This window comes from Megascapheus bottae, chromosome 13 (genome assembly GCF_031878675.1).
Source record: "Megascapheus bottae isolate mThoBot1 chromosome 13, mThoBot2.hap1, whole genome shotgun sequence".
NCBI lineage: Eukaryota > Metazoa > Chordata > Mammalia > Rodentia > Geomyidae > Megascapheus > Megascapheus bottae.
Genome location: NC_143521.1, coordinates 53,542,780 through 53,553,201, shown reverse-complemented (window position 1 = coordinate 53,553,201; position 10,422 = coordinate 53,542,780).

The following is a 10,422-nucleotide window of genomic DNA, read 5'->3' as shown; positions in this document are numbered from 1 at the left end:
CTGTCACGGCCACTTCATAAAAGCATAAGTGTAGTTTCAGAAATAGTAAGTATTTTGTGCTTCCAGATCATGCTCTGTGCCTTGGGTTAAATGTCAAGTTCTCACCAATGGAAGGAACACGAGTGGATGTTCTTCCATCTTCACTTTCCTTTGTCCTGTGACTCAATTTGACTTCTTTAGCTTCTTACCATGACCCAATTGCCCCACACTGGGTATTACATGGCTAGAGCAAGATTTGTGTTGATGAACTAATATATGTGAAATGTCTTCTATGTGAGGATGCCAACCTTGCAATTCAGAGCACGGTGTGGGAAAAGGCAAATGACACAGTGCCTATATGATTAAATTTTGGAGAGATGGCTGCTCACAGGAGGCCCGGAGCAGGAGAGTTTTACAGGCTAGGTAGACCTTGCCAGGCACAGAGAAAGGCTTCTGCAGATACAGTATGAAAAAACACAATATAAGTTGAGATAAGCTTGTCCATATTTAATTATTATATTTAGATATCAAAATAGTATAGCAGCAAACTTGAATGACTAGAATATCTCATTCAGATACTACCCTGTATGTAAAGATTCCAACTTCTATTTCTATGTTAATAAATTAAAGAAAATATTTAGTAGGACAGAGAACAACGGGAGGGATATAGTGATCAAAATGCATCGTACTCATAAACTGATGAACAGAATTGAGATTTCTCTGTAGAATGACTTAAAGATAATAAAAAGGTAATTAATATAGATTTAGTATTTTTAAGTTTTTCTCTTTTCATTTTATCTCATGAAACATGGATATATTAAAAACTATTCTGTTACCTAATTTAATATATTTTAGTTGAGTGGGATATACACACACTGTTTTTGTTGATCTGACATTCAAATTTAACTGGATTATTTTTTATCATTTTTTCACAAAATCCATGAGTCCTACCATTAACTTTTCTGATGTTCTATTTCCTTATCTATGAAGAAGTCTTCTATTTCATTAGATTTCAAGAGAGACTCTATAGGTAATGGTGTCTTTTTAATTTTCTAGTGCAGTTTTACCTCCAGTGAACCAGCATAGGAGGTGAGTATCTTGAAAACGTTCATTGTGAAGGTGTTCCTGTGTTTGTTTTTAATTTTCTCTATCTTCTTCTCTTCTGAAATATGATCCAGACCAAGAGGGGAGAGGGCAGGGGTGGGCATGGGTAAACACAGCCCCTTAATATCTGAGTTCCCGGTGACCATTCTCCCGCTGCTCACACATCCTGTCCCTGCTGCCGGGCTCTGCTCTTAGATGGCAGGAGGCAGCTGCCAGGAAGCACAGCTCTGCTGGGGGTTCTTCCCAGACTCTTCCCTTCTCCTTGTCTCTTCTACTCATGTCATTTTAGAAAGAAGATAAACCCCAGATCACATCTGCATTACTGAGTGGCTGCCTCCTGAGGGATTTATTTTCTTTCAGACGCCAATTCCTCTGGGAAACCCCATAAAAGGTGATGCTTACACCATATTGGACTTTCTGCAATCACCACAATAACTGAATAGTTAAGCCACGAGAACCACTTTTAGATGTATCTTCAAAATGTTCCCATGGTGTCCTGTTCTAAAGCGTTAGGGAAGAAAGAGGAGCCAGTCTCCCACATTTTCTCTAGGATAATATTTGCTCTAGGATCTTAAAGTAAAATCCAATTTCTTTCAATAGATCTTGTCAAATGCTTTCTCTTACCCCTCCTGAGTCTTCATGGTAACTGGGGGAACAAAGTCCCCCAAATCCTAGAGTAATTCATAAAAACTTCAAGCTGACTTGATCAGGGTCACATATCTAGCAATGGTGGCAGAACTGAGACCAGAGCCCCCCTTTTCCAGGCCTCTTCTTCCCATCACCTATTACAGAGTCTTGGGGAGAGTTTGCTGCTCTATTTTCTGATCAGACTAGTTTTTACTCCCACTCCACTCCTTAAGGATGCTAGTGAGATTCTAAATTCTTTCAAAACCTTCGCTATGTGACGCACAATCCCTCAGCCAAGGCCTGGGCTCCATAGCTCTCCACCCTTCTCCACAGAAGGTGCTTAGAACTGCGCTGCAGTCCAGCGCTCATCAGACACAATCCGCTCCTTTTGCCATCTCCTTTCTAGGGTAGGATCAGACTCTTCCCACCAGCCCCGGGTTCTCATCCAAGCATCTTTCCCACTAAGCTCTGTCTTGGCTCGTGTTATTTGGGCCTTTCCTAAAGGAACAGAGGCTGGGATCTCAAGAAGCAAGGGGAGGGAGCCAGCAAGAAAGAGGAAAGCAGTGAAAGCTAATAAGGGTTCACCAGGCTGCCTCTGTTGACCACTCGTGGTTGTTTCTGAAACCATCTACCTTAAGAACTGCATCATTCAGGGAATGAGACTTGGAGGATTTTTTTTCACAACTTCTCCCTAGGTGAGGGTCATATGAAGGGCAAGAATTGTCTCTAGTTTTTCACCTTATAATCACTGGTGACACTGGGATTGAGGAATGCAGTCTAACTTAAGAGCCTGAACTTTAACTTACTATGCCATGCCCTTCAAGCTTATTATGACATTTGGAAGCTCAGCTTTGCCAATATGGTGACTATTGGGTACTGGTGGGATTTTTGGTCCCAATATGGCAGTTAAAAAATCTTTCTTAATAAAATGTTTATGAAGAAAGTACACTATGTGGATGTATGGAAATATCATGAGGAAAACCCCTAGAATTAATACATACTAAAACACAAACCTTTGAAAATAGTGTGGAAAATCTACCCAACTAGTGAAAATAAGACTCACAATCACTCTATGACCAAAAGTAGATGAGTTTACCCCTCTGTGCTTCAATTTCTTAGCCAGGAATGGTGGCACACACTTGTAATCCCTGCTTGTCGAGAGGCCTGCTCAGGCCTCCTCTAGGTTCTGTGGAGAACCCCATCTCACTAGATAAATCTTGGCAGGTAGAATATGCCTGCCATTCCAGCTATGGTGAGAAACATAAATTGAAGGACTGGTCCAGGTCAGCCAGCACAATCCATGAAGCCCTTATCTCACAAATAACCAGAGCTAAAAGGACTGGAGAAATGGCCCAAGTGATAGAGCATCTGCCTGGCAAGTGTGAGGCCCTGAGTTCAATCACCAATACCACCAAAACCAAAACAAAACAAAAACCAACAACAAACTTTGTAGATCCAAAGCAGTTAATAGCCCATCTTACTGAGTGTATTGAAAACCTTTGGCACTCAGGTATATGAAATGTCTTTGTGAACTGTTAAGTGCTAGCCAAGCAGAAAGGATTAGGGATATTTTTAATAACCTTGAACTTTCTCCCTACTTCCCTTCTCTGCTCTGCTACTAAAACAAACGCATGCATTGTCCAACCTGCCTCCCTCCCTCCGCCCCTGGTTGGTCCTGGAGGCCTCTGCTGGTAACCAAACTGGTTTTACATTCTTACCGGCACTGGACGTTTCCTTCTCTTGTAGCACAGCTTAGATAACAGGGTAGGAAGGACTCTGTAGCTTACCCTTCCATCAATGTTCTAGACTGTTCAGTGCTTGCTGATATCTAGCCTGCTCAGTGGTGAAGCAGAGGCTTACCATAAGTACAATGAATGGTTTGCAGACCTGCATATGTCAGGGGGGCTTTATAAATTATTTTTTTAATCAAAACCCTATTTCCCAAAGGAAGATTTTTCCCTTTTGAGACTGGAAATTGAGGTCTCTCTCCACTGGAAGAAATAAAATCATATACCCATACAGGTTTTGTGCACACACACATCCCGCCCCCTCTGCGCACAGACAGAAATTAGCTGTGATTGTATAGGCCATGCCTGGTCTATTCTGTGACTGGAGGCCAGTGTTAAAGATTTATCAGCTGGGTGGAGAATCTTCCAGAAAAGAGCAGAGGCTTGCCTAAACCATGTAGAGGCTGGTATTGGCTCTCCCTCTGCTGGCCATGACCGAACACTCCCTTTGTTCTGATTCCAGTGAGTACTGGCCTGCAGTTGGGGCTGAGGTGGAGTGGGGTGCGGGAGGCAATGGGGTGACATGTGGGAGATGGGCTGCTAGGGAAGTGAGGGGTCATGTTAAGCCCGTGCACAGCCTGGAAAGCTAAGAGCTAGGAAGTGTGTTTGTCCCTTTGCTTTATAATCTCCCTGCTCATTCTGCCCTGACGATGGTGTGTGCTGAGGAAACGCTTTCTGCATGTGGACTGCAGGGAGGCAGAAGAAAGCAAGGCCAATGAGAGAAGCTCAGCCCCACCTCCCAAGCCTGGCCTCACCCTCAGGATCTTTGCCCCACTCGTGGCTTACACTTAGAATGAGGAGCACAGGGTTACCTGCGTGGAGTAAAGGGTGGGGGTGAACTTTGTCTTTGACCCCACGCTACCTTTCCCAATGGAGGAATTGGCTGTGGGTACTGTGAGCTCAGTGAGCCTCAGTCTTCTCCTCTACATGAAAGATGCCTTAAGCATCCTCCTCTCACACTGGTGCTGTGAGCATTAAATAACTCAGGGAGTGCTAAGTGAGGGCCTACCAGCGAAAAGAACTCTAGAAGAAGCAGATAGTTAAGGGGTATCAATGTACGTGAAGTAATGCTCCTTCTGTCTGGAGAATATAACTGAAACCCTCTATTAATTACAATCAGAAAATATATGAAAGAAAACAAAAGAAGCAGATAGTAGCATTTTTTAAAATTCTGACATACAAATAGTATTTAAAAAAAAACCAAACTCTTCACTGTATTTAAAACAGCATCCTAAAGAGTTATTTGTGGCAGGCGAGTGAATCCTGAGTCATTTGCAATTGCTCACGGTTGGCCAATATTTCTCTGTCAGATGGGTCAGATTTTCATAGTCATATTGTTACTGTATTCGTAATAAGGGATGCGTACAATTTCATAACGTAATTGAGGAATTTGAAAATGGAGATCTGTGCCTGGGGGCAGAGTCCTGTACATTCGGTCTGCATGTCAATAACTCATGTGAGTCTGCAATGGGAATAGGATCCTGACCACCATCCATGACGAGTCTAAAACAGAGCCACCAAGTGGTGAAGGAAAGAAGAGCATACGCCCAGATAGTGTCAGAAGGACAGGAACAGCTTTAAAGACCTGAGGTTTTGTTCTGCTTCTTCAGGGCTTTTCCATCCACAAGGACAAGTTTCTCGCCTGCCCTGCATCTGTCCCTCCCGGAAGGCACACTGCTGCTTCAGCACATGCACTTGGCCACGGAAGGGAGGGATCTTGACCTGAACAGGCAATTGCTTTGACTTTATAATTTCCCAACCACTCTGGGTAATGAGGGTTTGTGCTAGAGCTCAATCTCTTACTGGAGCAAAACTGTGGCAGAGTTAAAACCACCATCTCTCTTTGTTGTCCTGAGCTTTCTGCTGACATAAATAATCCCCTCCCTATTGTTAGTCTGGAGAAGGATCAGTGTTGCTGAGCACAGCCAGTGGCTTTAGAGATTTGAGGACTCAACAGGCCAGCACTTGGCAAGTATTTGTGGAGTACTGCTTACAATATGGTAGGTTGGGACTTGGAGATCACAGGCAGGAGCTCCACCAAATATGGGGTGAAAACCCCAGAAGCTGAGTGGTATGGAAGAAGACAAGAAAACTGAGTCAAAAGAGAAGTTGATACAAGGTGATTTTGTAGAAGATCAAACCTGACATATTTTTAGAACCTGTATAAAAAATGCAAAACAACCACCTCTTTTAGAAGCCATCTTCGAAATTGCAATAAATTCTCCTTGACAGAAACTCAGTCAAGTCCAACATGTAATCTTCTACTGTCAGGAAGAATAATGCCAAGTGCTACCTGCTCTAATATATATATATATATATATGTATGTATATATATATATATATATATATATATATATATATATGGAGAAGGATTGCTTGCCTGGGGAATTTAATTTACCAAAGCTGGTTTTCAAGTCTCAGCTGGCTCTTCTTGTGTGATCCCCTTCTTATCAGTTATTTTAAAAAATGAATAATTTAGGGATATCCTAAAATTGGCCAGTTTCTTCCAATGACTGCCTTCCTATAATGTAGAAATATGAGGATCTGGAGTTTGATCGATTGAGCAGAAACCTTAACTCTGCCAGTGATGAGCTACGGAGCCTCGAGCGAGTTGTATCCAAGCCTAAAGAATCTCAGCAGTGAACAGGAAGAATCTGGTACCTGCCTCACTTGGTCATGGTGACATAGACGTATCTTGTGCCTCGATGTATCTGTGATGTTTTCCGTGCATGCTCACCACCACCACAGTCATCTTCGTTTCTTCTTCATGGCTGTTACTCTTAGGATCATCTTTAGAAGTATCATTTTTTTAAGCTAATGGTGTGTTTACTCAACTCAATGCCAGAGAGACTTAAGAATCCACAGTCATATTCTGGAGGATGAGTTTGAGGAAGGTAAAAAAAAAATGGGTTTTTAATACCCAGTGTTCCCTCCAGCACCATAAAAGGTTATGAGGGGACTTTCTCCAAAAATTATTCTGAGAACAAAGAGTATGTTCATATTTTCAGGGACTTAGGATGTCTGCCCTGTGGTAGGGATCTTTCTCATTACTGCATTCAGAGCCAAGAAGAAGCTGTGAAGATACATTAAATTGCAATATACACCTTGCTGACTTTCAGAGTGCGGGAAACCTCTTGACTGCATTGGATTTGAAAAGAAAAAGTAAGAATTCAACATTTAGCAATTATTCCTGGGTTAAAGGAATATCAGTTGCCAGATAGAAGTGCTAATTATTATTTTAAACATGGGTTTAAAGATGACTTTTATTTCTTTTTTTTCTTTTTTTGTCAGTCCTGGGCTTGGGCTCAGAGCCTGAGCACTGTCCCTGGATTTTTCTCAAGGCTAGGGCTCTACCACTTGAGCCACAGCACCACTTCTGGCTTTTTGCTACGTATGTGGTACTGAGGAATCGAACCCGGATCTTCGTGCATGCTAGGCAAGCACTCTACCACTAGGCCAAACTCCCGGCCCTAAAGATGACTCTTAAAATAGAGTTGAATAAAAAGAAATAAATATTGAATGGATCAAGAAAACGTGATGTGTTCATGTATATATATATATATATGTGTGTGTGTGTATGTGTGTGTATATATATCATATATATATGAAATATATATGGCCATCTTATTCATCCATTGAAAGAAATGATATTGTGCCATTTGTTAAGAAATGGAAAGGTGTGGAGAAAACTATGTTATGTGAAGTAAGTCAGGACCAGAAGACAAAGGATGCATGTTTTCCCTTATATATGGAAGCTAGATTTAGCTTACAAACTTATAAGTACATTGGGTGATGTGCAAGTGGAGGCAAATGTACTCACTAAAATAGCTAGATCTCACATAGTGTAATTTCTTAGAAAGTCAAAGTAAAAGAAGATAAAATACCAGACAGCAGGTACTTGGAAGTCAAGGGAAACACATCTTTTAAAGTTCTAAATTTTAAGTCGGGCACGGTGGCTCATGCCTGTCATCCTAGCTACTCAGGAGGCTGAGATCTGAGGATCAAGGTTCAAAGCCAGCCCAGGCACAAAAGGACCTGAGACTTATCTCCAATTAATCTCTAGAAAACAGGAAGTGGGACAGGTCAGCCTTGAGCTGAAGAGCTCAGGGACAGTGCCCAGGCCAGGCCCAGGGGTAAGGTGGTAGCCTTGAGCTGAAGAGCTCAGGGACAGTGCCCAGGCCAGGCCCAGGGGTAAGGTGGTAGCCTTGAGCTGAAGAGCTCAGGGACGGTGCCCAGGCCGAGTTCAAGCCCCATGACCCACAAAAAAACCTTCCAACTTTTAAGAAATGAAGTGGACTCTCTTTCCCTCTTAAGTGAGAAAGTGTCGCCATTTGTTTAGAGGCCCTTGGAGCAGTATATGATCATTACACGCATAGCTTATTTGGAATGAAGTCACAAAAAAACTGTCACCATCTGCTTAGGTCATTCTCTCTGCAACTCTTCACAAATGTTCTGGTCCAAATGAGAACCGTGCTGGTATTTACTGAGCACATACTGTGTATGTACCAGGCCTCATTGGTTATAAACCCTCTGGGTTGTATTTCCTCTTGCGAAAGCTTCATGTGAAGTCTAACGATGGGAATGAACTATGCTACAACAATCAGAACAGGGAAGGCCATGGTGACCATTAAGCTTTTCTAGGTGTATATCTTTTTGAATGAAATAAGAGTTACAGGTACCACTGCCTGAAAACTAAACTGGAAAGTGTATAGTCATATACATCACATCTTTATAATTTGCTCCTATGTGTATTATCTAGGTTTTAAATACTTTTTTGCCAATCCTGGGCCTTGAACTCAGGGCCTGAGCACTGTCCTTGGGCTTGCTCAAAGCTGGTGCTCTTCCACTTGAGCCACAGCACCACTTCCAGCTTTTCCTGTGTATGTGGTACTGAGGAATCGAACTCAGGTCTTCAAACATGTTAGGCAAGTACTCTACCACTAGGCCAAACTCGTAGCCAGTTTTAAATACTTTAAAGAAACTTGATGAGTAGAAGAATTAAGAAGTGATTCATATAAGAATAATGTCAGCTGGGTGCCAGTGACTCACACATATAATCCTAGCTACTCAGGAGGCTGATATCTGAGAATCACAGTTCAATGCCAGTGTGGGTAGAAAAGTCTGTGAGACTCTTCTCTCCAATAAACTACGCAGATAAAGGCTGACCTGTTGCTGTGGTTCAAGTGGGAGAGCGCTAGCCTTGAGCACAAAAAGGCTCAGAGACAGTGCCCAGGCCTTGAATTCAAGGCCAGGACTGACAAAAGAAAAAAAAAACAATAATAATATAGACAAAAGAAATAAGTGAAATACTAAACAAATACACAGTAGTAAGCTCGGATGATTTCTAAAGTATATTGTCTGAAGAGAATAAGGAACAAAGTCTTGGGAAGAATGTCATGAGGAAGAGAGAAGGCCAAGCAGTCAACATCAGAAATGAAAGATAGAAGAAAACAAAAGTGTAGAGAAAAAAAGGCACAGGACCGGATGCTAAATACAACACGTACGTGTGCCCAAATTCAAAAACGTGTATGATTAAATTTCACTCATTTTTTTGGTGTGAATTATAACTTGGTCAAGTTTACTTCAAGGAAGACAAGAAGAAGTGTGTTGGAAAGGAAGATGTGCTGTCATTAGTCAAATATAGAGAAGTCAAGGGGAGTGAAATAAGCTGTGGGAATTAAATGAATGTAGCAAGACTGCTGGATGCATGGATCAATATAACAAATCAATTGCTTCTAATCACCAACCAGAACCAGAAAATGAAACTCCAGTGGAGATGTTATTTATGATAACATCATAGTATCTGACATGGCTTAGTTATCAATAGTTGACACTGTTGATTGAAAACTATCTATTTAATGCTGACCTCACTTTCTAAGCTAAGTGATAATGATTTGTGCTGGTGTGGTGGGAAATGGAGTATTAGCAGTAAGACAGAGGGCTGGAAAAAGTCAAATCCACATATCTAGTCATCAGAATTGCAAGGCGATGGTCAAATAGAACCAAGAGGCAAATACAAGAAATAACAATTCAATTCTTAAGCCAGATGTATCAACAATTTCGATCTGAACTTAAAGTAAGCTCTAAAATGAGAACATCATTCTTCAAATCAGATATCACTGAATTTGAAGGATGTTTCTCCTATTTTCTTTCTGTGTAACTTTCCTTGGGCTACATCATGTCCCAAAGGCAGTATTTCACATCTTTATAATATAATAGAAACGACATAGTTGAACCAGGTCAGTTGAAATGGATGCAAGTGGGAAAGCACTAGCCTTGCACACTGGTTATTTTTAAGGCAGGAGTGATTATGGGGGGGGGATATACAATAATCAATTCTACATCTATAAGGCACGCTTAAGGGGAAAGAGTGGAGAGCCAGAGAAACAACGTATTCATCAGTGAGTCACAGGGCTACAGAACAACTCATTACAGAGCCAGAGAAGTGGATGAGGACAGAAAGATGCAGAACTCAGAGAGATCCATGAGGGCAAAAGGATGAAGAACCAGCAGTCCCTCGTTTCCCCAAGCCTCCTTATGGATTTGACGGCCAACTGTTATTTTCTCTGCTTCCCCAGGTTCTTGAGTCCCATCTTGTGTGTATGGGATTTGGTGAGAGGCAAGACCAGCCAGTGGGAGATCCACAGTACCTGTCATGGCACCTGGCACTGGTGGTGAGCACTGGAAAAATTCAGTGTTCTGCGATGACAGCTGTGTGGTTCTTCAGGATCTCACACCCATCTTGGAGCTACATCCACATTTCCTGGGCCCAGTTCTCTAGTAACTGCCTGTTCTTAAGCTCTTAAACTTTTCTGATCTTTCCTACGGAATTCTCCAGAACCCATTTTTGTTGCCTAAGATAGTTGATATTTGTTGCCTAAGATATTTCTATCTAGTGGTGCCAACGGGGTCTGTAACTAAGTTG